General features: G+C 47.4%; 1 long non-coding RNA gene across 1 annotated transcript in view; it reads right to left on the reverse strand.

Annotated features, from left to right (window-relative positions):
* Window positions 1-216: 216 nt before the first annotated feature.
* The window catches only part of LOC115857508 (uncharacterized), a 164,294-nt gene continuing 138,608 nt past the window's right edge, over window positions 217-25,902 (reverse strand). The window contains exon 5 of the long non-coding RNA XR_009564861.1: window positions 217-1,211. This is a non-coding gene — a long non-coding RNA (uncharacterized lncRNA). The remainder of the gene's footprint in view (window positions 1,212-25,902) is intronic.

Consider the following 25,902-nt stretch of genomic DNA (forward strand, 5'->3'; position numbering starts at 1 on the left):
CCTCTCTGGGGGTGGAAGGGGCTGAGGGGGAACGAGTTTTGCTCCTGGCTGGTGCCTGGCGTGGCCAGGGCAGGGCTGCACCAGCTGCCAAAAGAAAGTCCCTCCCCAGAGGGAGGGCAGGGGATGGGAGGGAGGGATGCCAGGCACGCAGACTGCTTCATTTATTTGACAAATATTTATTGAGCATTTACTACACGGTAACAGCTGTGAACAAAACAGCCCAAGCTCCTGACCGCACGGAGCATTCATTTTTGTGGAGGGAGAGAGACACTAAACAGATAAGTGAGGGATGATACAGTTAAGCAGAGGATGGTGAATGCTATGGAGAAAAATAAGGCAGGGGGGTGGGATTGGAGATACCCCTCCCCCAAAACTCCCATCTCCTTTACCTGCTCAACTTTCTTTGTCTTTGATAGCACGGATGTTCTTCTAATATTTTATATGGATTATATCCTTATCAAGCTTAACGTAAACTTTCTGCATCCCCGCTCTGGCCTCCTACTGGAAAGCAAGCCCCATGAGGGCAGGGCTCTTTGTGAGTTTGGTTTATGAGCTTAGAACATGAATGAGTGGGATAGGGAGGGGCGGGTGGGAAGGAGTATCCCCCTCACAGGCCCTCCTACCCTTAGACCAGCAGCTCCAGTCCAGCAAAGGGACAAGGGGGCTCCTCTTCACTCCCCACCCAGGCTGGGTGGTGGCAGGCAGGTGGGATGGTGCAGCCTGGGTTGTGCTGCACAAGCCGGCCATGGAGCCCCCCAGGAGTCCTCTTGCAGTGCCTGGGCAGGAAGGACAGAGCTCTCTGCCCCCGCCTCCCCGCAGGATCAAGGACAAAGGCTTTTAATTCAGCACCAAGTGCACGCCAGCATCACAGGCCTGGGATTTTCGAGGCCAACAGCACTCACGCTGCTCTAGAGGAGTGAGAGGGGGAGGTCTCCTGGCACCCACTCCCCCATATTTCCCCCCACTTGATGTAAGTGCTTCATCCATATTGAAACCTTGTGACGGGGAGGCTTGGGCTGACAGGCCCACCGAGACCCTAATGTTTCCCCAAGCTTCCTCAGCGCGTTGCAGAGATGCTGGAAAAATGGGTCAGCCTGGGCCAAAAATGTAGGAGGGGTGTGGGGAGTTGGGACAAGGGATCAGCAGGCGGGTCTGGAACAGGAAGGTCTGGAAACTTTGTCACAACTGCCTGGTGGTCTAGATGCAGCTTCCTAAAAATGGAGAGAGAGAGGCATTTTGCGATAAAACGCTTAAACAAAATTAAAATGACTTACTTGTGGGAGTTCTCAGGACCTTTATATGTTAATGAGAGGAACCAATGCAGCATTTCTCAAACTCCTGTCCATGGTTCCCCTTTTTCCATGGAGGATCTTGAGGGATTAGGGTTCCTATGAACACTCTTTGAGAAATGTTGGCCTATGTCAATAGCCATCTAAGAGATGAGGCTTCTGCTTCCCCCCCTTCCTGCCCCCTCCTCCGTTCCCCTCATCTTTTCCCTCTGATAATCCAGCTTGCATAATGCTACCACCCCATTAAATCAAAGAAGAGCACTTGACTCTCTTCTGTGGGTATTATGGAGCTATTGAGCTATGCAGATACAAGGAAATCAGACTTCTCCACCTGGCTTTCAAGGCTCCAGTCTGGCTTTCAATTTAGCACCTGCAGCTCCCCTCCCCTGCTCTAGCCAGGCCCCTGTCCTTACAGTCCTAGGACAGCTCTGAACACCTCTGTCTCTGAGACTTTGCTTTGGCTAGAATATCCCTCTTTCCTCCTCTTAGGCCACCTCCTCCAGGTAGCCTTCCCTGATTATCCCAGCCTTGCCTCTGAAATCCCTGGGGGTGGTATTAGAAACAGACAGAAGGTGGGAACCCCTAAATATTCATTAAAAATGACTATAAAATCACCCCCCATATTATCCTGGGGAGTATAATTATGGGCACACAAAGGAACAAATTTATTAAGGACTCAAAGGGAGGCCCAATGGCCTCAGGAAGATTGACCACTGAACCCCCTGGCTTTCTCAAAAGGACCCCTATAGCATTTGCATTACATGCAGTCTCAGGATTCCCGATACAGGCTTGTCCTTGGAAAAATTCAAACATATACAGAAGTAGAGACTATTATAATGATAGCCCTTACATCTGTCACCTGGCTTCAACAGTGATCAATCATGCTTCATGTCTACATCTACCCACTCCCCTGTATCATTTTGAAGCAAACCCCAGACACCATATATTCTATCCATATTTATCCCAGCATGCTTTTCTATGTTTTTTACATAACTGTAATATAATTATTCCACTAAAAATTAAGAATAAATCCTTGATATCATCAAATATCCAGTGACTATTCACATTTCCTGTTGCCTTTCAAATCTTAGTTCTATTTATTTTATAGCTTGAATCAGGATCCTAAGGAGGTTGGTTGATGTATCTAAGTCTCTTTTAATCTATAATCCCTCTCCATCCCTCTCTCTCATATTTTAAAATAGACTTTGTTTTTTAGAGCAGTTTTAGGTTCAAAATTGAGAGGAAAGTACAGAGAGTTCCTATACATCCCCAGCTTTCAGACCTGCACAGTCGGCCCGTTATCAACATCCCCACCACATTTGTTACAATCAATGAACCTGCACTGACACATCATAATCACCCAGAGTCCATAGTTTACATTAGGGTTTCTTCTTGTTGTTGTATATTCTATGGGTTTGGACGAATGTATAATGACATGTATCCATCATTATAGTATCATACAGAGTATTTTCACTGCCCCAAAATTCTCTGGGCTCTGCCTATTCATGCCTCCCATCAGCCCTGGCAACCACTGATCTTTTTACTGTCTCCATAGTTTTGCCTTTTCCAGAATGTCATATAGTTGGAAGCAAACAGAATGTATCATTTTCAGATTGGCTTCTCTCACTTACCAATATGCATTTAAGTTTCCTCCAAGTCTTTTCATGGCTTCATAGTTCATTTCTTTTTAGCACTGAATACTCCATTGTCTAAATGTACCACAGTTTCTCCATTCACCTACTGAAGGACATTTTGGTTGCTTCCAAGTTTTGGCAATTATGAATAAAGCTACTATAAACATCCATGTGTATTTTTTGGTGTGGAAATAAGTTTTCAACTACTTCTGGGTAAATACCAAAGAGCGCAATTGCTGGATCGTATGGTAAGAGTATGTTTAGTTCTGTAAGAAACTGCCGAAGTGTCTTCCAAAGTGACTGTACCTCTCTCTTTTTAAATTATCTTTTTTTAAAGAAACCAGATGCTTGTCCTATGTTTTCCCAGTGTAGACTTTACTGGTTTCATCCCCATGGTGTGTTCTAACTCATCCCTCTGTCTTCTGTATTTCCAGTAAATTGACAATTAGTTTTTGAAGCTTGAACAGATTCAAGTTTGGCTATTTTAGCAAGACGATCTCACGGTGCTTCGTGTTTCCATCAGGAGACACACAATGCCCGCCGTCTCCAGTTTGGGGATGTTAGCAGCTGTGGATGTCCAGGATCTAGATCCATTAGGGGTTGCAAAATGGTGAGATTCTTATTTTATCAACCCTTCTTCATTTACCAGCTGGAATCCTTCTAAAAAGAGAAATGTCCCTCATCTGTAATTTGGGTACCCAGTGGCACAGTATGCATGGCAAAGGCAAGATAAATGCTTGATTCTTTCCCTTTATTTACCAACTAATTACCTTTTAATGGAGTGATGCGAACAGCTAACACTTGTAGAACACTTACAGATCACCAAATGTTTTTATCAACACTATCTCATTTCATTATCACAACAACCCTGTGAGGTAGACAGGACAGATGGTGCTATATTTTTATCTTTTATTTATTTTTTTGCAGATGAGAGAACTAAGGTCCAGAGTAGTTAAATGACTGGCCCAAGCTCAGAGAGCTGCTAGAATAATCATCACCAACGTACAGGGAACCCTAACTCTGTGCCAGACACTGCCCTCTAGAAGTGAATGAACACATTTCCTTCTCAAAACAACTCTAAGAGCCAGGGAGGGGGGCAGTGATTATCCCCAAGCCCAAGGCCCAGACAGGTTAGCTAACTTGCTCAAGGTCAAATGGTAATAATAGTGGTTATTTATTGAGCACTTACTGTGTGCCAGATGCCTTGCTAAGTGTTCAAAACCACATAACACACTGCTCTGCCATCTGTTGTGGCAGCGGTCCCCGACCTTTTTGGCACCAGGGATGGGTCTCATGGAAGACAATTTTCCCACTGACGGGCGGGGTGGGATTGGCGTGGTGGTGGGGATGGTTCAGGCGGTAATGCGAGCGATGCGGAGCGATGGGGTGCAGCAGATGCAGCTTTGCTCACTGGCTTGCCGCTCACCTCTTGCTGTGCAGCCGGGTTCCTAACAGGCCGCGGACAGGTGACCGCGGCGCCGGTCCGCGGCCTGGGGGCTGGGGACCCCTGTGCTGTGGGATGAGTTCATGCCACGTGCCAGGTACACTGACTCTTCATAGCAACCTCATGTCAACGCTGTGTTACAAAGAGGAAACGGAGGTTCGGAGTGGCCGGGTCACACGCCCCGGGTCGTAGGGCTTGTCTGTGACTGAGCTGGGTTCCGGTCTAGCTCCGCTCTGCATCATGCTGACCTTTGTACCTACGTCTGCCTCCGCCTCCTCCCCTCTCCAGCACCCATAGAAGGTCTGACCGGAAGGCAGAACTCTTCCCATGGGGCTGTAGCTGCCTGCCACCTTCTCTACCCCCCAGAGAGAAGCTGCCATGTTTGGCATTAATTGACAAGGGGAGAGAGAGGCAACAAAAAAGGGAAGAAACCTGGCAAAAGAATGGATGGTTTTAGTGCCTCCACGACGTCCTCCATTGTAGCTGGCTCGGCTTCTAACTGTTGTTTTCCACCACTTTTCTTCCAGAATCGGAATATAAAGCCCACTCAGGCACACAACAGATTGAAAGGACAGGGGGCCTTCTGGACTAGCAGGGAGAGATAGAGGGCCGGGCCTGCCTGGATCAAGAAGCCCACCTCTGTCGCAAGCCACCCTGGGTTCCCATCAGACATCACAAGGCCCTAAATCATGATGGCCTCAATAATACTTGCGCGCCTGGGCTAATGCTGCTGCCGCAGCTGGCGAGAACAGTCATAAACGAGTTTCCTTAGAGGGATGCCGTATCATAACGAGACGCTGTAGCCTGCTTCCTGCGCTCAGAGAGGCCCTTTGGAAGGCAAAGGCGATGGGGGAGAAGACAGGAGGAGGAAAAACAAAAACCAATTAAACCCTCAATTCGAGCAGAGTAAATGAATTTGACTTTAGGTGATCAAGAGGGAGAAAACTTCTAATTAGACACACGGCAATCCTGGAGCTGAGCACACTTGTGACCGCCCTCATGCCCGCCCCCGTCACTTTTTAAATAAATGTTAAGGATTAGAATGCGATGTAATTAAAATCCGTCAATTCCATACACTTGCTGCTGGTGGGGTTTGACGGCTGCTCATCTACTTTCTCCTTTGCCAGGCGCTCCCTCCCCCCTCCCCCCTCCCCCCCTGCCACCCCCCCCCCCGTTTCTGTGTTCTGATTGGCTCTTGGCACAGCCAATCGCTTTTGAGCAGGAGGAAGGCTCAGGCAGGAGGGCCAGCCCTCTCTCTGGCAGGTCTTTCCTCAAAGACCAAGAGAGGGTTGGGAGAGCAGGCATCACCAGGACACTGCAAGTTGGCCAGGGGTTGCAGACTGGAGGCCCTTGGGCAAAGTCTGTACCATACGTGAGTTTAAAGAATTTCAAAAGTATTTCTGGCGCTGCCAAATCTGGATATTTCACATCAATATTGTTTGTTTGTTTGTTTTTGGGGCGAGTTTCTTTGGAAACATCGAAGATGGCAATACTGAGCCTGTATTCCCACGTAGTGACAATTGACCCAAGCTGAAGAGCAGCTACCAGCTAGACAGGGTGCTGCTACCCCAGCTCACGACATTGCCTGTCTGGCTGGATTCACTGGTCCCTGTGGTCATTCCGCCCCTCGGGCATTTGAGTGTTCAATCTTCTAACCTCGGTTTTCAATCTCCAAGCTATGGGAGATGCCTGAGGGTCCACCCTGAATTTCCCTGCCACTCGTGCTGAGCCCTCTGCCTCGAAAGCCCTTCCTCAGCCTCCATCCAAATGCTACCTCATCCAGGAAGAATTTCCCATCTCCCCAGTGGGAATTTGTCACTTTCTGCTCTGGCTCTCGGAGCCTGATGTCTACCCCAAGATCGCACCTCTCTGGTGTATGATGGTGAATCCACTTGCCCCAATGGGCTGTGAGCTCCCTAAGAGCAGGGTCAGGTCTGATTTGCCCTGTCTCCCTCTAAGTGCCCAGCACAGGGCCTGGCCCAGGGTAGACACCCAGTGAATGTGAATTGAATGAAATTGAAGGACCAGCCCAGGCAAACATCTTTGCCTCTTTCCCAGGCCCTCATTACACCTTGCTGGTCATTTTCTCCTCCTTTTGCAGGCTCCAGGCTCGATGGCTGGAGATCATTTACAGAAAGGTCTTGTGGGAATTAACACATCCCCATGGCCGGGGAATTCACCTTGCAATTGAGAATGAAGAGGCGCAATGCTTAACACAATGGAAGATGTGCTAACGGTGGACTTGCTGGCACAGGACAGTGGATAGGTCCATGAGGGAGATCCTTTTCGAAAGCAACTTCTACCAAGTGACATATAGAGCCTATGATTTTCGTCAATCTACTTCCCTCACTGGGCTATGAGCTGGTGTCACAGGGCAATTCACTTGACCTCTCTGAACTTCAGTATCCTTCTAGGAAAAATGATGGTATCACCTCTGTAGTGTAAGTACCTGACCGTTAGGCTTTTTTGGATTGTAATGTAAGTGCTTGACATCAAGCTTTCAGTGGCAGAGACATCCATTTCAAAGACCTCGACTTGAATAAGCACATTGCCAGCTACACAGCTAGATAGATACAGAGCCAGGCTGCCCACCGATGAAGTTCTCCTTTGGAAAATCCCCGGGTGACCCAGACGATTGATTGCTGAAGTGACCCTGCTTTTTCCCTTCCCACGTTAATTCCTGTTCTTATGTTTTCAAGTCACCAATAAAGAGTGAACCTGCGAAACCCATCCTCAACCCCAGCTCCTCTTTCTCTCTCTCTCCCTCCCTGTCTCTCTCATTCTTCCTGTGACCTCGCTGAGTGGCCCCGGGTGTGCCGCGTATCCTGCAGGGCTTGTGAGTAATAAACCTTGGGGGTTTTTTTTGAAGTTCCCTGATGGTGGTTTCTGAGCTGAGCTGCATCTTACAATCATAATAAGAACCACAAGGACCCATCCAGCCACAGCACTGGCTCCAGTTGGGGAAATGTCTGTGGGGGTCCCTACAAGTAGTGCGGGCCCAGGTGAGGGCCCTCAGGCATTTCTAGCTGATAGCATCACTTCATGATGGGCCAAGACTGTGCACACTTCTTAAAAAGTGAAACTTTCCATAGGACCCAGCAATTCCATTCCATCCAAGAGAAATGAAAACGTAGGTCACACAAAGATCTGTAGGTGAACATTCATGGCAGCATTGTTCATTATTCATAAGAGCCAAAAATACATGTCTATCAATTCGTGGATGGATAAACAAAACGTGGCCTACCCATACAATGGAGTACGATTCAACCTTAGAAAGAAACAAACTACTGATACGTGCGAGAACAGAGATGAACCTCAAAACCGTTATGCTATTTGAAAGAAACCAAACATGAGAGACCACATATTGTGTGATTCTATTTATAAAGAATGTCTAGAAAAAGCCAATCTATAGAGGCAGAAAGTAGGCCTCGGGCAGGGAGGGGGTAGAAGAGGGATTAACATAAAATGGGATCGAGGGATTTTGGGGGGGGATGAAAATGTTCTAAAACTTTGGTAAGTGTGCTAAAAACCATAGCATTGTAAACTTGAATTGGGTAGATTTTAGAATATGTAAAATATTCCTCCATAAAGTTGTGAAAAATCACCTTCTGCATACAGTGGGGGTGAGACTCACATGCGACGAAGCACGAGGGTGTCCAGGCAGTCCTAGGCCCATCCCAGGGGCTTCGTAAATGTCAGTTCTGCATTTTTCTTTCTTTATAGCTGTGGTTGACTCAGGACATTTTCAATGACTGGGGCAGAACACCTTGTGATTTCTGGTTTCCATCCAAGCCATTACCTTAAGGACACTCGGCCTCACGCCTCCAGGCTCTGCTGGCCTCCAGGCCCCTCAGTCCTTCCCCTTTGATGTCCTTAGCCCTGCTCTTCCTACCTCCTTCCTTGCCCATTGTGACAGCCTCCGGCCAGGCCTCCCTCTTGCCACAGGGTTCTCATTAGTCTGATGCAAGCCTCCAGGCCTCTCTTCAAGAGCCCTGTGCTCACAGACCTTCACTGGCTCCCTAGTGCCTGAAGCAGAAATCCGAAGCCATCAGTCTGCCGTTGGTTTCCTCCCACTCTCTGATTTCACTTCTTCTGCTGCACCTTCAAACAACTTTCTTCCTGGCCTGGAACTGGCTCCCTGTGTTACCCCTCTGCTCCTTCTCCTGGGCCATTCCTCCTGCCTTCCCGCTGCCCCGGTCGCGACGACCACACCCCCCCTCCCCTGAGCACTGGACAGCAGCCACACTCAACTGCGAGGAGGAAGAAGGTTTGGAGCCAGGCAGACCCAGCTGATTCTAGACCTGGCTCTGCGACCCAGCAGCCAAGACCCCTAAATGTCCTGAACCTCCACTCCCTCATCTTGTGAAATGGGTCTGGTGTTAATATACAACATATAGAGCTGGTTAGTGTCTTTCTTGTCACAAGATTGTGATGTTGGAGAGGGCAGGGATCATGAACTACACAATTTTCTGTCCCTATCCAGAGTGTAGGCTCCTGCGGACCTAGAAAAGTGCCTCGCACAGGGCTGTGTTCAGTGGCTTGTCTGTGAATGAATGAATATCTTGGTTGATTTTTTTTAGCACCTGGTACGTGTTTGGTAAGTGCCCTTCCCTCCTCCTTGCCTGCCATTCTTCCAACAAGCATTTCACAGGTGTCCACAATGTGCTGGGTATTGGGTGTGGGGTTCAGGCTACAGGAGAGGGGCTGTGATGTGGTGTCATTCTACCTTCCTCTGCTCTGTCCTCGCCTTGCCCTGACCTCCTGGCTCTGCTCCCCTCCAGGCCCGCCTCTGGCCCTTGGGACTTGGTCTCCCTGGTGTTAGACTCCTGGCTTTCAAGTGTAGGGACGGATGCATGTAGTAATTCATTCGTTCATTCATTCATTCAACTCATATTTCCCAGGGTCCCACTTTGTGTCAGGAAATGCTCCAGGCTGGAGACATAGCAGAGATCAGGACAAACGAACATCCCCGCCTTGATGAACTGTTTTCAGAAACAGACATGGTCATTACTAACAAAATAAGCAAACCATCTTGTGGAGTGTTTGCTGGCAATGAACGCTTCAGAGAAGGCGGTGGTGGTGACAATTTTGAAGAGGGTGTCAGGACAGACCTCACAGAGAAGATGACACTGGAGTAGATGCTTGAAGGAGGAGCCATGCTAATATATGGAGAGAGAGTGTTCCAGGCAGAGGGAAGAACCAAGAGCAAAGGCCCTGGGGCAGGAGACTGCCAGGTCAGGGGTGGGGGGAGAGAGGCCAAGGAGGTGACAGAGGTCAGTCAGAGCCCATGCTTAGGACTTGAGCCTTTGTTCTGGGTGGAGGAGAAGCCATCGGGTGTCGTAAACAGTGCAGTGAAGCGATCAGACTTATCTTTTCAAAGGATTCCCCAAGCTGTTGTGCTGTGGTAATAACAACAGCTAACATTTATCAGGAACTTGCCTTGTTATCAAGGCACAGCTCTGAGTCCTTTACCCATTTCAACTCATGTAATCTTCACAACACCACAAGGTGGGTACTATTATCCCCATTTTCAAAGGGGGGCTAAGTGAGGCTCAGAAAAGCAAGTCGCCCAAGTTCACACAGCCTGTAAGTGGCAGAGCTGGGCTGGAACCCAGACCGCAGTCCAGCCTTGGTGCTCATGGGCTCACCACTGCTATGCACTGCCTCTTGGGCGTGTAAAGCATTTAATAGCTGTGCAGCCTTGCAAGTTACTTAACCTCTCTGTGTCCTAGAATCCTCATCTATATACCAGCCTTAGAGGTTGGAAAGATAAGGCAAGGCCACGCGGGTAAAATTCTTCGTGCTGTGGGGTAGGATTTCCTGATGAGCCCAGGGCTTCGCTGCCCAGCCTGATCACCACTTCCTCCCTCCCCCTGCTGCCCCCAACTGGCCCTCCTCTTCGCAGCAAGGGGTGAGATGACCCTTGAAGATGGTGTCTCACAGTGGGAACTTAGCCCACTCTTGCCCTCTCCCTGGGCCTCTGGAAAGAGGAGGGGCCCATGTGGTACGGGCCTCCATCTCTCCCATCTCTGCAGTATCATCATGGCCCTTGGTAACCTTGGCCTACCCTCCCCACCCGCCTGCCCGCATCCCTGCAGCTCCGCCCCAGGACCCCAGGAAAGTAGAGAACCCAGGAAATAAAGACCTGACCAAGCCCCTAGTCTCCACTCAAGTCCCTGCAGCCGGGGAGGCAGCCAGGCCTACTTATGGTCAGAGATGTTTAAACCCTTTGCACGTTGGGGGTCCATTGAGAGAGCTGCCTGCAGCGTCGGGTCTATCCTGGGCCGCCCAAGTCCCCCAAGGGCCCGAAGCAGATGGCTTCTCTCAGATTCTAATTATCCACCCGCCCAGAGCCTCAGACAGGCCCTCACTGCGACAGTCATGGTCTGTCTGCCTTACCCTGGAGAGGGAGCAGGGGAAGGAAGGAGGGCGGCCAGCAAGCCCACCCACCCGTGGGCTGGGGGATGTTCCGGAACCCACCCCAAGGAATGTGCTTGTGTTTGGGAAAAGGGGCCCAGCTCTGGAGTTGGTGCCGTTCTAGTCCTGACTCTGCTGATTCCCAAAAAGGTTGTTCTTTGGGTCTCTGTTTAGCTGTCTATGAAATGGGTGTCATATTAATCTATTCCTCTCAGGAGGAAGGAGTGGTTCTGAGAGAAAGGCCTGGGGTGGGGTTGATGGTAAAGAGCACACCCTGCTGAGCACATCTTTGCATCCTGGCATTGGCCATGCTGGCTTATGACTGTGATTTCCATGTCTATTTGCTAGTAGCCTAGGGGTTGGAGCTGTGTCTGATTCATCCAGTGTCCCCACTGCCCTGAACACAGCGTAGTATGTAGTTGGTACTCCAGAGTTGGTTGCTGAAATGAATAAATGATGGCAAGAGTTCACCACTGAGTATTTATTTTTCTTTCCCTTTTGGCTGCTGTCAAGGCTATTCTTTGGCAAAATTGAGATGAATGAAGTTTGCCTTAGAGCCCTGCCCATTTTATTCTCATGTCCTTCTTTCTCCTCATTTGGTATCTTCTATCCTCTTCTATCATTAGTCAGTTGTCATGGAGAAAATGATCAGTGTATCTAATTTATACTAAAGTGAAAATGACTGATAGGACTATCTATCATTCTTTAGATTTCTATAACAGACAATCCCTAATCCAAAGGGATGAGACTTAATGGCCAATGACAGGCAGTCCAGTACTCCTTTTCAGCCTCATCTCCTGGTACTCATTTTTGGGCTACTCTCTTTCTCCCCATCCTGTGCATTTCTGGTTCCACCACACGAGCTAGCTCAGTGGCTCACTGGGACTTCAGAGATGATCCTGGCTATCCAATGCAGGGTAGGACAGATGGTCTTCCAGCTTCTGCTTGAAATACCCCAAAACAGAAAGCACAAGTGACAGAGAGCTCACTACCTTTAAGGCAACCCATTCCATTGCTCTGACTAATGCTGAAACTTTTCTTCATTAGTCCGTTTTGCCCTTGTCTGGCCTCCGGAGCAAGAGTCAAATGGAATAAGGTTAAGGTTGTCTCCTTTTATATAATAGTCTTTCCCTTAAATAAAGACCTCTAGACTTGCTGCTTCCTGAACACGCTCTGAATGCACTTTCCTCCCGCCTGACTTTGCTCTTTTTCTCTCTCTGGGCCCTCTGCCTTCTGAGGTCACTTCCCAATCTGAGGTCATTCCTTGTTCTTGGTCTGTTTCTAGGGCAAATATGATGGACAGCACCTGAGCCCAGTGGCCTTGTGATTCTTTTCCAGTGTGAGTTTTCAGAAGTCCTTTGAGGAATGGGTCTGGAAAGTTCTGTCAGCGCTAGTGAAATAACAGTTAATGTTTATTGAATGCTCACTATATGCCAAGTGCTATTAGGAGGAGCTTTTCATGTATTGCCTAATAACCACACTAATGCCTTGAAATAGGCACTATCATTATCCCTGCCTATCGGGAAAAACTGAGGCACAAGGATATTTTGTAATGTCCCCAAGGTCAAATAACTGTAAGTAATGGAGGCAGAATTGGAACCTAGGTTGTCTGATTTCATAGACCACTCTCCGACAACTGAGATCTGCTAAACATCTGACACGGCTGTCATGCGGGTCTGCACACGTGTGCACGTGTACACACACCACACAGCCACCACCCCATACACATACACATACCACACGTATACACACTCCACACACACCATACCACACATGTACACACACACACACACACACACACACCACACCACATACCACATATATTCCATCACACACACACCACACCACACCACACCACACCACATACACACATATAACCACACACCACATACCTGTGTTTACCTCAAGCTTATCTTTCAGTTCCAGATGTTCAAATGTGCTTCCCACCTTTACTGACCTGGTCTCATCCTTCAAGACTCAGCTCAGATATCACCTCTTCCAGAACGCCCTCCTCCGTGTGCTGCCCCAGAGTCCGCAGAGCAACCACCCTCACGGCACCTACCACCTTAACCCAAAATTAGTTCCTCAAGGGTGGGGAGCCTTGTCTGGTTCTTTATTATTCCCGAAGACCTATAACAGGGGCTGACACATCGTGGGTCCTCAATAAATGTTTGTTGAATTTAACTGAACCCACTAGCCATGGAATGTGGGAAATAGCACTGATCTTCCAAGCCTTTGTTTTCCCATCTGTAAATCATGAATAATAATAGCTGCCCTATTCTGCCCTGGGAGGGTTTGGTGATGCTCCTACGTGGGACTGGATGTGGAGGTCTTTTGTAAATCATACAGCCCACGCATGCGTAGCAAGTCATGGGGTTGACGGGGATTCTTTATAGCAGGTATGTCACCAAGCACAAGTGCCCTTAGCTCCCCGAGCCTCAGTTTCCTCATCTGTAGCTCTGCCAGCTGCACAAGGGGTTGAGGATCAAATGGGACGTTATATGGTTGTGAGCCCGCTGATGGAAGAAGGGGCTGTTTTCCATTTACAAACGACTGGAAGGTAACCTGCCGCAGCTTGGACGGAAAAGCTAGCCCCAAGCAGAGGCATTTTGCTCCTTCTTTTTTGAGCTGGCGAAAAACAAAGGATAAAACAGAAAGCGAGACAGAGAAAGAATCCATCCTTTAGTGGTCCCAGCATCCACAAGCAAAGGTGCACGTGCACGCGCGCGCGCGCACACACACACACACGCGCGCGCGCGACAAAGACTGGGAAATTCCGGGGGATCAAGGAGTTTGCTCCAGGCAGAGAGATCTCAATGGGGACCTCATGGCCAGATAGGAGGAACGATGAAGACTTCCGATGCCAACATTGCCTGAAGTCACAGAACTGAAGTGTCCTGGTCTATCTGAGCTGGAAGAGACACCCCTGCTCTCAAACTTAGAGAGGCCAGGCGAGCTGCTCCCACTGCTACCCGCCACATCACCTCCTCCCTGACACATCACCACCCTCCTCGGAGCAGTTCCCGGTATTTATTGGGTAGAACAGAATTTCATTTTATATATAGCAAAAGGAATAAGGCGCTCTTCTAAGTGCTTTATAAATGTCAGCTCATTCAATTCTCATAACAATCCACTGAACCCCTGTTATTTTCATCCTTGTTTTACAGATGAGGAAACTGAGGCCCAGGGGGGTTGCAGAACTGGTGAGTGACTAAGCTGGGATTCTAACCGAGGTTCCAGAAACAAGGGTGGCCGGCCGCTCCAAGCGCTGAAGGAATGAATGGTCAGGCTGCCAGCCCTGCGTGCCGGAGGGAGGGCAGCTGTGCCTTGGAAGCCTTCACCAGGCACGGGGTAGGTTCAGGGCTCAGCATAGACCCCGTGTAGACATCACTTCCCAGGCTAGAATGGGGGACCCCATCATGTTATGATTCTGGGACCAGTCAGAGCAATGAAGAGGTTAAAGGTCCTCATGTGAGGTGTCTGTTGCCCAAAACAACTGGACATCTGGACAAGATCAAACAGGCTTGAGGCCCCGAGCTCCTCTCACCACGCTGCCTCCCAAACGCCCAGGACCCTGATGCACTTGGTTTCCTCCACCAGGATTGGTCTTTCTCCCCCAGTACCTCTACACCTCACCCCTCTGCTCCCTGGACTATATCCGGCACATCATTCCCATCTCAACCTAAACCTCGCTCTGCCCGGAGTGCTTCTCAACCCCCAGATGAAGGTGGCTCTTTGTGTCATAAATTCTGAGTGTTCGGGTTGCCTCTCTTGTAGCTCTTTATTTCACCTGTAATTAAGTGATTCATTGTGCCGCTGTAATTTTTAAAACCGCTTTATTGGCCTGTACATGTTTAAAGTGTAAAACTTGTTACTTTTAGCATATATTTCCGCTTGTTAAACCATCATTGAAATTAAGATAATGAACCTACCTGTCTTCCCTAAAATGTTAGCACACGACCCCCTATGATTCCTCCCTCCCAGCCCTTCCCCCAGCTCATCAACAATCGATCTGCTTTCTGGTTTGTATTTTCTAGAATTTCCTAGAATAACTGGACGATCCTAGAGTATAGACACATCTTATGCTATAGTATATACACTTTCACTCAGCACAATGACTTTGAGATTCATCCGCACCGTCGTGTCTATCAGTGATTCCATTTTATTGCAGTGTAGTATTTCATTTCTGGACATATCACCATTGGTATATGGTGACCATTTGATGGTTACCTGGGTGATTCCAGGTTTGGGCTGTTACAAATAAAACTTCAGTTAAAATTCATGTACACGTCTTTGTACGAACGTATGTCTTCATTCCTCTTGAGTAAATATCTAGGAGTGGGATGGCTGGATTATATAATAGGTGCAAGTTTCACTTCTTAACTAACTGCCAAGCAGTTTGTCGAGGTGGCTGTACCATCTTACACTCCTGCCAGTGCAAATGAGTCCTAGTTCAGCCACTTCCTCGCCAGGAGTCGGGATGGGCAGTCTTTTTGGTTGTAGCCATTCAAACAGGTGTGTGGTGGTATCCCGCTGTGGTTTTAATTTACATTTCCCTAATGATCACTGATGTTGAGCATCTTTTCATTTTAGTTGCCTCTATGCCATGCATATATCTTTGGTGAAGCGTCTGTTCAAAAGTTTTACCCATTATTATTTTTTAAATTGGGTTGTTGTAGTTGTGATTTTAAGGTCTTTCCCTATCATGCGAGTTGAAGGTCTATGGGGGTGGGGGCCATGTCTGCTCTGATCAAGGCTATAGATCAAGGCTCCAGGGCCCAGCACAGTGCCAGGGTTACACTCAGCAGTCAATAAATGTTCGATAAATTTTGAGTGAATTTAAATAAATTAGTGAATGATGAATGAAAGAGGGGTATTACTGTGCATGGCTGGGGTGGACCAGATATGCTTGGAGCAAGGTCAGGAACCAGTGAGAGCCTGGGGAGAGGGGACAGGTAGGGTTGGCAGAGAAGGGCAGAAGCAGAAGATGAAAGGACAAGATGAACCCGCAGAGACTGAGTCTGGGTCACTGTGAGGCCCCCTCCACGCCTGGCCCTGGACCCTCCAGGGTGGCCAGAAGCTTTTACACTGAGCTAATTCTACCTAAAGTGTCAGGGACTTTCAGGGCCCATTGCAGTTCTCAGCCTCTCCCTCTCCATCACCTCCCTCCCCCAAAAGCCAGAGCCTTGTCCCAAAGGAGTGACGGACTTGCTAATGGAGGAAATTGCAGGCCTGATGAGAGACTCATTGGGAGATTTCAGGGCTGCTTCAGTCCCAGCTGTGTGCCCTGCCCAGACTGAACAGTCCCTTTAAACATGAAATAGGGCTGAACTGACGCCATAACCACGAGATTGAAGCCACAGCCAGCTTCCTGCAAGACGAGGCTGGAGCTCACAGGGGGAACTTTCCAAGAAGTCTCAACACCGAGGTCCCTTTCCTGCGTCTTCACTCCCCCCTCGTCAGAGGCGGTCTCACACATGTGAAAGGCATCATGTCTAGACTTTTAGAGTTATTTCCCAATGAGGTTATACATCAGTCATGGGCTGTGGGTAGGTGGCAAGAGCATTAATTAGTTAAATGCAAACATTTAAAATAAGCCACGAGGGCTTCCCTGGTGGCGCAGTGGTTGAGAGTCCGCCTGCCGATGCAGGGGACATGGGTTCGTGCCCCGGTCCAGGAAGATCCCACATGCCGGGGAGCGGCTGGGCCCGTGAGCCATGGCCGCTGAGCCTGCGCGTCCGGAGCCTGTGCTCCGCAACGAGAGAGGCCACAGCAGTGAGAGGCCCGCGTACCGCAAAATAAATAAATAAATAAATAAATAAATAAATAAATAAATAAATAAATAAATAAATAAAATAAGCCACGAGTTCTGTAACCCTGCTTGGCTATCTTCATTTTTAATATCTGCTGGGTCTCAACAGGAGGATGCCTTGAAGGTTCAGGGCCAACTCTCTGGGGCTTAGGGCTGGAGCACGAGGTCTTCATTATCTCCTGGCCCCCGCCAGGGACCCCACTGTCCCCTCCCCAAGCCCCAGCTCTGCAGAGGACCCAGGAGGCTTTAGAATAGCAGATTTGTGCTCAAGGGCCCTGGGAGAGCTCAGCCCTCTAGCAGCCTGTGTGGCCTCAGTGATCACCCCAACTTCTAGTTAAGTACAAGGTGGAAGCAGTGAATCCCATCTTGCTGTTGAAGAAATCAAGAGGGAGCTGAATAATTGTGGTGGTCGTTAGTGCTATTTGCCAAATATTTCTGACTCTCCTTTTTCTGAGCACATGTTAGGACTGTACTTCCTGGACCCCTGTACGTCAGAGACCCCCTCAGGTCTCTGAGCTTGAGGAAATAACAATCTAGAGATTTTGCTTTTCAGCAGAATTATAAAATGGACTGTGGGATGGCAGCCAGACAGGAGGCCAGGAGGGATGAGGGGAGAAGATACTACCCACTGAGAAGGAAATAAAGAGGGAGAGCACATCAGAGTCAGGGGAGGAGCGCGGGTGACCTGCGGTGGGCAGGAGACCCCTGGTTTCTCTTTGTAGCTGGGGGACCGCAGCCCACGAGATGAGGCAGACAGTGAAAGGAGGAGGAAGCAAGGAGGTCTGGTGGCAAGAGGAAGAAAGGGGGTATCTGGGTACGAAAACCAGGGGATCTTGCCGCAGGGCCTGCGGGGGTGGAGGATGCTGGGCCGTGTAACCCTCCTCCTCTGCTTCATGCTCCACAGAGGGGGAAGAAGGAGCATCGAAGGTCAGCTCTGCAGATACAAACCCCAGAGAAAGGTCTGACAAATACAGTCATAGATAAACATGGCAAATCCTTCTTGATCCACAAATGGATCGGAACTGGGAACAGGTGAGCATGAGGATATAGAAATAGCACTAGCTTGAGTCTCCGTTCTGCCTCTTCTGAGCGCAGGACCTATCCATTAGCGTCTCTGGGTCTCAGTTTTCTCACTTGCAGAATAGGGATGGTAATGCCCACCTCACAGGGCTGCTGGGAGGCATGATGGGTAATTTTATGTGTCTATTTGGTTAGGTTGTGTTATCGATATTTGGTCAATCACCAGTCTAGACATTGCTGAAGGTATTTTTTAAAGATGAGATTAGCATTTAAATCAGCGGACTTTGAGTGAAGCAGGTTCCCTCCATAACGTGGGTGGGCCTCATCAAATCAGTTGAAAGCCTTAATAGAAAAAGGCCGACCTCCCCCAAGGAAGAGGGGATTCTGTCAGCAGACTGCTTTTGGACTTGAGCTGCAACAGCAACTCTTCCCTAGATCCCTGGGTCTCTAACTTACCATTCTATGCTTCAGATTTTGGGCTTACCAGCCTCCACAATCATGTGAGCCAATTCCTTAAAATTGATTCTCTCCCCCTCCTCCACCCCACACACATTCTATTGGTTCTGTTTCTCTGAAGAACCCTAATACAGGAGGATTAAATGATGAAAATATAATGGCTGATGCCAGACACAGAAGAGTGTATACTGTGATTCCTTTTATATAAAATTATAGAAAAGGCAAATCTAATCTATAATGACTGAAAGTAGATCTGTGATAGCCAGGGCTGGGGTTGGGAAAATGGACTGCAAATGGGCACAGGCAAATCTGGGGGACGATGGAATGAGATGTGAGTATATATATTTGTTAAAACTCATTGAATTGTATCATTAAAAATGGGTGTAATTGGTCCTGGGACAACTGGGTACCCACATGCAAAAGAATAAAGTTGGATCTTTCCCTCATGTTATACACAAAAATTAGCTCAAAATGAATCGTAAGCCTAAATATAATAGCTAAAACTGTAAAACTCATGGAAGAAAATAGAGGAGTGCATCTCTGTGACCTTGGGGTGGGCAAAGCCTTATTAGGTGTGAAAACTGCAGCACAAATCACAAAAGAAAATACAGGAAATAGGACATTTTCAAAATTAAAAACTCAGAAGAATGCTATCAAGAAGGTGAAAGGACAACCAACAGAATGGGAGAAAGTGTTTGCAAACCATATATCTGATAAAGGACCTGTACCTCGACTATGTAAAGAACTACTACAAATTAATAATGAAAAGACAAATAATCCAATTAAAAATGGGCAAAGGATCTCAACAGACATTTTTCCAAAGATAGACAAATGGCCAATAAGCACATGAAAAGATACCTAACATCATTAACCATGGGATTAGGGAAATGAAAATCAAAAACACAATCAGATACCACTTCATATTCTCTAGGATGAGTATAATTTAAAAGACTCATAATAGGGCTTCCCTGGTGGCGCAGTGGTTGAGAGTCCGCCTGCCAATGCAGGGGACGCGGGTTTGTGCCCCGGTCCGGGAAGATCCCAGATACCGCGGAGCGGCTGGGCCCGTGAGCCATGGCCGCTGAGCCTGCGCGTCCGGAGCCTGTGCTCTGCAACGGGAGAGGCCACAACAGTGAGAGGCCCGCGTACCACAAAAAAAAAAAAAAAAAAAAAAGAGACTCATAATAATAAATGTTGGTGAGGATGTGGAGAAATTGGAACTTCATCCATTTCTGTTGGGACTGTGAAGTGGTTCAGCTGTTTTGGAAAATAGTCTGGCAGTTCCTCAAAAGGTTAAACATATGGGGTTAACATGTGACTCAGCAATTCTACCTCTAGGTATACACCCAAGAGAAATTAAAACATATGTCTATACAAAAACATGTACACGAAGTTTTTTTGTTTTGTTTTGTTTTTTTGGCGGTACGCAGGCCTCTCACTGTTGTGGCCTCTCCCGTTGCGGAGCACAGGCTTCGGACATGCAGGCTCAGCAGCCATGGCTCACGGGCCCAGCCGCTCCGCGGCATGTGGGATCTTCCCGGACCGGGGCACGAACCCGTGTCTCCTGCATTGGCAGGCGGACTCTCAACCGCTGCACCACCAGGGGAGCCCTACACGAAGTTTTTAACAGCATTATTCATAATAACCAAAACGCGGAAACAAAGAATGAATGGATAAATGAAATGTGGTACAATCTATACAATGGAATACTATTTGTCAGTAAAAAGGAATGAAGTACCAATATACACCACAACACAGGTGGATCTTAAAAAAATATTATGCCAGGTGAAAGAAGACAGACACAAAAGGTCACATATTATATGATTCCACGTTTGTGAAATATTCAGAATAGGCAAACCTATGGAGGCAAAAGTAGGTTAGTGGTTGTATGAGGGGAGGGGGTTGGAAGAAATGGGGAGTGACTGCTAATACAGATGGGTTTTTTGGGGGAAGGAGGTGATGAAATGTTCTAAAGTTGATTCTGGTGATGATTGTACAACTATGTGAATACACTAAAAAACATTGAATTGTGCATTTTAAATGGGTGAATTGTATAGTGTATGTAAATTATATCTCAATAAAGCTGTTTAAAAATGAGTGCATTTTCTCTGCTGACTGGTGATGTTGAACACCTTTTCATGTACCTGTTGGCTATTTGTAGGTCTTCTTTGAAAAAACATGATCAGTTTCTCTGTACATTTTAAAATTGGATTGTTATTTTTTTGCTATTGATTTGTATGTGTTCCTCATATATATTGGATATTAAGCCCTTATCAGCATCTGCAAATATTTTCTCCCATTCCATAGATTGCCTTTTTATTTTGTTGATGGTTTCTGTTGCTGTGCAGAAGCTTTTTGGCTTGATATAGTCCCACTTCATTTATTTTTGCTTTTGTTGCCTTTGCATTTGGTGTCAAATCCAAAAAAATTATTGCCAATACTAATGTCAAGGAACTTATCACCTATGTTTTCTTCTGGGAGTTTTATGGTGTCATTGTGTGTGGTGTAAGATAAGATTTCAGTTTCATTCTTTTACATGTGGACATCCAGTTTTCCCAGCACCATGATATACTCTTGGCTCCTCTGTCATAAATTGTCCACCACATATGCATGGGTTTATTTCTGGTCTCTCTATTCTGTTCCATTGATTTACGTGCTTGTTTTTAATGCCAATACCATACTGTTTTGATTACTATAGCTTCATAATATAGTTTGAAATCAACAAGTGTGATGCATCTAGCTTTGTTCTTCTTTTTCAAATTTACTTCGGTTATTTGGGGTCTTTTGTGATTCCACACAAATTTTAGGATTGTTTTTTCTGTTTCTGTGAAAAATGCCATTTGAATTTTGATAAGGATTGCATTTAATCTGTAGACTGCTTCCACTAACTATCAAGGAAATGCAAATCAAAACCACAATATCACCTCACACCTATTAGAATGGCTATCACCAAAAAGACAAGAGATAGCAAGTACTGCTGAAGATGTGGAGGAAAGGGAACTTTTGTGCACTGTTGGTGAGAATAGAAATTGCTATAGCCATTGTGGAAAAGAGTATGGCGGTTCATCAAAAAATTAAAAATAGAATTACCATATGATCCAGCAATCCCACTTCCGGGTATATATCCAAAGGAAATGAAAATAGGATATCGAAGAGATATCTGTACTCCTGTGTTGATTGCAGCATTATTCACAATAGCCATGATTTGGAAATAACCTGTCTGTCAACAGATGAATGGATAAAGAAAGTGTGGTATATATATACAATGGAATATTATTCAGCCATGAGAAAGAAGGAAACCCTGCAACTTGCAACAATATGAATGCATTTTGAAGGCATTATGCTAAGTGAATTCAGCCAGACAAAGATAAATACTAAATGGTATCACTTACATGTGGAATCCAAAAAAAAAAAGTCAAACTCACAGAAACAGAGCAGAATGGAGGTTGTCAGGGGCTGGGCGGGGGGAAATAGGGAGGGGTTGGTAAAAGGGTACACACTTTTAGTTATAAGATGAATAAGGTCTGAGGTGCTAATGTATACCATGGTGAATATGGCTGATAACCCTGTATTATATAATTAAAATTTGTTAAGAGAGTAGAACTTAATGTTCTGTGCTCTCACCAAAAAGAAAAAACAACAAAAATATGAGGCGATGGCTGTGATAATTAACTAGGTGAGGAGAATCTTTTCACAATGTATACATATATCAAGACACCACGATGTGCACTTTAAACATCTTAATTTTATTTGTCAGTTATACCTTAACAAAGGTGAAAAAAAGAAGAGGAAAAAATGAGTGAATTCCGTTGTATACAAATCATACCTCAACAAAGTTGAATGAAGATTCTAATATATGTGTGTGTGTGTGTGTGTGTGTGTGTGTGTGTGTGATGTGTGTGTATAGTAGGTACTGTTGTCACCATCATTTTCAGATGTGGAAGCTGTAGCAGAGAGGTTCAGTGTCCAGTGACCTGTCCAAGGGATTCAGGTCCCTGCTCAGTCTTGTACAAATGAAAGCATCCAAGTCCGTCAGCTTTGGTAGCAGTGGCAACAAGGTGCTGGCCCACGAGTGACGGCAGCAACCCAGGACACAAAGCTGCTGGGGTCAGGAGACACCTAGGAACCACTTGGAAAGGAAACGGCTGCAGAACTCTCTGTGAGCTGCGGAGTTCCCATATGAGTGCTGGCCCCTGTGGGGATGCAATAGTTGTGAGGGGAGGGTGTGTATTTACACTATTATAGAGGTTGTACATGTGCCTGGACCCGGCAAGCCGCCTTTAATAACTCATCAAGGTCTGTACTCGCAGCCAACCGAAGAAGTGGGTACACTGCTCTCCCATATCACAGGGGAGGTGAGGGTCAAGAGACTTGGCCAGGCTCAGTAGCTATACTGGCAGCCCATCATGCCCATGGCAAGAGCCAGGGCCCTAGATGATCCTTTGTCTCCTGGTGCCCAGAAGGCCTCCCACCCCTTGGCCTTCAATCTGCATGGGGCCACACCTATCAGATCTCACACGGCTTTTCCCAGGCCTATGGGAGGCATTTCCATCCTAGATCTGTTGTATAAAGGCTGTTCTCCTAGAGTCTCCAGGGCATCTAGGACCTGGGTCTTTTCCCTTTCACAGGATGGCCAGTGTCTTGGCCTGGCATAATGACAGCCCCATAGGCCATGGACCCCATGTTCAGAACTGGGTTCGAGTTCTGGCCCCATTTCTGAGGTGCTGTGTGACCCATTCATTGGTCTTCACTCCCCCTCTCTCAGCCCTGGATTCTCATTTATAAAACAAGGAGTCAGACAGTATGATGGAAGGCCCCTGCAGCATCTGATGCTGTGTGGGTACCATGCATGGTCAGTACAGGAGAAGGGAAACAGGGAGGGAAAGTCAGCACCTACAGCCCATCTGGTGGGCAAGTCCCAGGCGAGGCAGTGTGTGCTGATGAACTGAGCCTGGCTTTGTTAGCCCACCCTGACCTTGGTGACAGCGCAGCATTTGACTTTATAAGCTTGAGCTGAGCCCCCTGTGGGCTCAGCCTCTGAGGCCATCCAGGTGGAGGCCTTGGCTCCCATCGGTCCGGGGAACGCTTAGCCTCGGGGAGGCTTCCCGCCATGGTAGCTATTTTGAAAGAGCTTCTCTCTCCCCGAGGGTCTTTCAGTTTTCGGATGTCAGCTCTTTCCTCCTGCTGTCTGGACAAAGTAGGTGGGATTTCAGAGAATTAAGAGGAGATGGGATGGTGTGACCCTTCATTAATGCTATTGCTGCACAGCACGGGGCTCAGAGGCTGCACTGGGATTTGTTCCTATGTTTAATTCATGTTCCAGCGGTTTGAGTTCAATGACACATTCGTCTCCAGAATGAGGGAAGAGAATTGAGGCAGAGATATCCACAAGGCCCGAGAGCAGTGGGGGTGGGGGGAGAGGGAGAGAGAGAGAAAGAGAAAGAGAAAGAGAGAGAGACACACACACCAGAGAGACAGAGACAGAGAGGCTTTCTGAGAGTTCTCTAAACTCTGAGGCACCTGGACAAGAGACTTAGAGAAGAGACAGAGAGACCGATACCTGTGAGGTTGGGCAGGTCAGGGGAGGCTGAGGTGGATCCACAACCAGGTGTGAATAATTTTATTTATTTATTTATTTACTTACTTATTTATTTATTTTTGGCTGTGTTGGGTCTTCGTTGCTGTGTGCGGGCTTTCTCTAGTTGCGGCGAGTGGGGGCTACTCTTCCTTGCAGTGCGCGGGCTTCTCATTGCGGTGGCTTCTCTTGTTGCGGAGCGCAAGCTCTAGGCGTGTGGGCTTCAGTAGTTGTGGCACATGGGCTCAGTAGTTGTGGCTTGCGGGCTGTAGAGCGCAGGCTCAGTAGTTGTGGCGCATGGGCCTAGTTGCTCCGCGGCATGTGGGATCTTCCCGGACCAGGACTCTAACCCGTGTCCCCTGCATAGGCAGGTGGACTCCCAACCACTGCGCCATCAGGGAAGCCCCCATGTGTGAATCTTGGCTTTACCTTTTCTAGTTGCCTTGCATAGAACTAAATCACTGGGTTTTTGTGAGGATTAAAATTTAAGGTATGTAATTTCCATAACAGTGCCTGGCATATAGTCGGCACTTAATAAATGTTCCTCCCAGGCACACTTTACCATGGTTTCTCTCTCTTGAGGACTGCTTGCTCCTTGGGGTCTGGGACATGGCACCCGGTCCAGAGACTGCCTTATAAATGTCAACCACTGAAGGGGCTCAGTAGTGGGCAAGGTCCTCCCAGGAGCGCCAGCCTGCGGATGCCTAAGGCAACTCCCCAGCGTGCAAAGCTGAATGAGGATCTGCGGCTACTGGAGAGACTGTTGTATCGTTACCCCCATATCCCGTTCCTTCCTGTGGCCCAGGCCTCTGCTTGTCCCCAGATGTGCACTGCGGAGGGAGCCTCTGCCTATCTGACTCCCTAAGCTGGCAGTCAGTTGCCATGGAAACCAGTGGTTTCACATAGGACAAAGCACAGGGAAACTCAGCTCTGGACAGAAACTTGCAAACACATTATGTAGCATAAAAGAAGAGAGTCCAGGAGACTGAGTGCAATAAAGATTTCATTGCCACTTGTTTAGGAGAAAAAAAAATCCTCCACAAGTCCCGGATGGAAAGGGGTTTCGTTACCATATTTATATTTTTTCTTTTAATCTCTTTTTCTTTTCTTATTGATGGCTTCCCCCCCACCCCCTTAGAGACATGTCCTAGCAAACCAGAGTCCAGGAGTGTTGCTGAATACATTGCCAGTCTTGCAGTCCTGGTGTCCTTCTTACATGTCCTGTCATTCAAGCGTCTTCTCACTCAGAGTCCCTGAAACTTCCTGGGCATCCCTAACTCTACAGGTGTCATCAACCCTGTTTCGCTTCCTAATGTCAGGGCAAGGTAGGGCCAGAGAGAAGCGGTATCCTCTTCACCTCTCCAAGAACTGTAGTTCTTGTGCTGATGGCAGCCCCTTGTAGGTTTATTTGGTTTCTAATTTTTAAATCCTCGGATGGTGGGAGACTTCCACTTCTTGCCAAGAGAGAGTAAGAGATCCAGAATTGCCCTCAGGTTGAAAGCATTAAAAAAAAAAAAACTGGACAAAATATATGAAACAACTGTTTTTCAAACTTTGGACGGCAGGCGATGCAGGACCGTGAACACTGAGAGAAGGGAAACAAATGAGGTGAGTCCTATGATTGCCCAGCAAAATGCCTGGAGACAGTTTCCAGGCAGCAGAGCAGGGATAGGGAATCTGAACAGAGCCCAGCTGTTCTTGGGGAGGAGACAGATTGAAGTTTGTGGAGACAGATTGAAGTTTGTGGAGACAGATTGAAGTTTGTGGAGGCTGAGGCCATTAGAACTTGCAGGACATAACACAGAGAGCAAAAAGTTGGAGGGAAGGAGGGAGGGAGGGAAGAAGGGAGGGAAAGAGAGAGAGAGAGAGGGAGTTGCAGCTATCTACAGAGGGATGGTCTCAAATATTTGGCAGAATACTGGTTTGAGAATGTGTGGGGTGAAAGTCCATGAGATTGGGATAAGTACCCCTATAAAGCAGTAGGCAGAGAAATTCCGAGAGCTCACAGAAGGCTGGGAATAGTTTATATCCCCACTATCCAGAGTAGCTAGACCTCAAAATACATAGGGCATCAGAGAGAGTCCTCAGAAATCCTTAATAATAGAGCTAAATTAGGCTTAGACTAAAGGCTTCCTTGGACTCACCCAAATGAAGCTTTAAAAGTAAGACTCAGAAGGATCAAACTGATCTCAAATGACTTAACTGCATGCCTCAATATTCTTTAAAGAAATACAACAAAATCCAGCACCCCAAAC

The sequence above is a fragment of the Globicephala melas genome, chromosome 8 (genome assembly GCF_963455315.2).
Source record: "Globicephala melas chromosome 8, mGloMel1.2, whole genome shotgun sequence".
Lineage (NCBI taxonomy): Eukaryota > Metazoa > Chordata > Mammalia > Artiodactyla > Delphinidae > Globicephala > Globicephala melas.